The sequence below is a fragment of the Nelumbo lutea genome, chromosome 6 (genome assembly GCF_056320005.1).
Source record: "Nelumbo lutea isolate HS-2025 chromosome 6, American lotus-T2T, whole genome shotgun sequence".
Taxonomy (NCBI): Eukaryota; Viridiplantae; Streptophyta; class Magnoliopsida; order Proteales; family Nelumbonaceae; genus Nelumbo; species Nelumbo lutea.
Genome location: NC_142689.1, coordinates 71,365,588 through 71,368,036, shown reverse-complemented (window position 1 = coordinate 71,368,036; position 2,449 = coordinate 71,365,588). Strand labels below are relative to the sequence as shown.

At 35.3% G+C, this 2,449-nt stretch overlaps 1 long non-coding RNA gene across 1 annotated transcript; it reads left to right on the top strand.

The window, feature by feature from the left end:
* Window positions 1-514: 514 nt before the first annotated feature.
* On the top strand, window positions 515-1,932 carry LOC148849581 (uncharacterized). Its single transcript, XR_016101260.1, has 2 exons — window positions 515-869; window positions 1,484-1,932. It is a non-coding gene; the product is annotated as an uncharacterized LOC148849581 (long non-coding RNA).
* The last annotated feature ends 517 nt before the right edge of the window (window positions 1,933-2,449 follow it).

The window sequence follows — 2,449 nt, the reverse complement described above, 5'->3', positions numbered from 1 at the left end:
GAGGAAGCTTCGCCAAGGTTGGAGAAGTTTTGGAAGGTTTCGTATGGACTATCCATGAGGCCAAGAAATGGGTACCGTTTATCTGGAGAATGGGGGCTACGTGGTTTGGGTTTCATCGGTACCGGGGCCTTTATGGGGTTTTCAGCAAGGTTGGATGAAGTGGCTAAGTGGCCGGAGTTATTGACAATGCTCTTTGTTTCAGGATTATCGTAAATCAGCTATGCTAGTGTTAGGTGGAGGTTGGCCCATTCATCCCTTGTTCGTATGGGCTTTTTTGCAATAAAAAATAAAAAATAAAAATAATATAAAAACAGTGAAGGGATAAAACATCAATTTTTTAAGACCAAAATACCTTAGTTTAGGGGGTTTTTACTGTTCAATCCACCCCCATAAATCTTAGATCCATCCTACATTTGGGGTAAGTGTCATCTTAAAATTGATGCTAATTCACCGGTGGGTATAAATATTATAGGTAGAGGTATTTATAATTATAGGAAGAGATGTTTATAATTTTGAATTGTTGTAGGTTTTCATTTGAATTCAGAATTCTGACGTGGAGTGCATTCAACTTATCCCTTTTTTAAAAACCAGTAAACCACGCCCAATAAACTTCCTATACAACTCAAACATCCTTCTCTAGGTTCAAGTGATTTGGGGTTTTATTCTCCATCTCTGGTATCTAACTTACCGAGTGTTGATGCCTCACTTGCATGATTCCATAATAGCGCCTTGTCTCAGTTCTTGGCATCGTTTCATCTATATCATCCATCATTTCCAATCAATTTTGAGAGATTGGTAGAGAAACCTCCACCGATTCAGATCCACGGCTGAGTAGCATTAACTCCATCTTCAAGGCAATATTAGAAAATGTAAGTTTGTCCCCATTGTTGTTATCCTTATGTTCACTACTACCTTTCATGCTAGAGTAGATGAGGTAGGGTCTTGACAGCTAATGCGTCAAATTGAATTCTTGTTTTCTCAGATCAATCTCTTACTTTCTATCACTGAGCTTCTATTTGATTCGTGGGTTCACTTTCATTTTTCAAAAATTTTATTAATTTCTGGATATCTCAATTTGTTGTTTGAATTTACCAGACCTGTCAGAATTTTTGGAAAAGAAACCCATTTCGATTTTGATGCTAATGTCTTGTTTTCATGCTAAACTGATTCTTTTGATGTAAAATCACCAAGTTAGGGAGGGATAGAAGTCGTTGCTTCATGTTAATCTAATTTTAAACTTCCGATTTCTTCCAACAAGAAGTTCTAAGCTTCAAGCCATCCAACCACCACTTCCGAAGATCTATGGCTCCCTAGATGGCCCACCTGTTACAGTGTCTGGAATAAAACTCATGTTATACCCATATCTCTGGTTTGTATTTGTTCTTTCGTTATTCTGTTCCTTTCTTTTCCCACATTGCTAATTCTTTTGGGTTTCATGATCCTTAAGTCACATTATGTTAATTTCATGGTGTTTTTGTTCCAGGAAGTTGTTGAAGAACTAGGAATTTATGTGTTGTCTTTTGATAGAGCTGGATATGGAGAGAGCGATCCTAATCCAAAAGGAATAGTGAAGAGTACAACTTTAGATATTGAAGAATTTGCATACATTATTGTTGCTTCAGTTTAAAAAGTTTAGACTAGAGAGGACTACTTTCAGTCCTACTATACCCAAACCACATTGTACTTGAGTCTAGTTCATGCACTAGAGAGAACTATTCTCAGTCCTACTATATTCCAAGAAAAGCATTGGGGTTCCACCTTTCTTGAAATCTGATTTAATTTCAGGGTTCCACTACTTAGATTCTTAAATTTTTATTTCACTTTAATTTAGTAGCTTATTTAGTATTTTGGACCTTTATATTCTTAATTAATGATTGAGCCTACACCGAATAATTTGATACATACAAGATAGAACAGCAAAAAAGTTTGTAATCATGTTGTTGATTTTGCTACTTCACATTCAGTTTATTCTCAAAGCAAGACACACAAAATAAGATATCGGCTCAAAAGTAGACCCAAGAGGAAAACACAATAGACTTCAAAATGATTTGTCATCAATTAACTCTATTTTGGTTCTAAGTATAGAGAAATGTAAATGCTTGTACAGTTGCTTGGCATTCTAAGTAACATTTTGTTTTTCCTATTTAATATGGAATATACTTATTCTATATCCACTCCAAACTTTGTATATGTATTTTCAGTTCTATTACTAATAACACCTTTTTCAGGAAATTATACTAAAAACCATCCAGTCTGTTCAATGTCAGATGGTTTCTAAGTCTGTAAAACACCATTCAGGCTGCCCTATACTGAATAATTTGTACACATATGAGAACCATACAGAACCATCAGGCTTATTGGGTTCTAAATGCATTTAATGGTTTAGCTACATGCAGATCATTTGGGGATAGATGTTTGCAACTGCAATTATTGTTTCAAAATTGCAAGC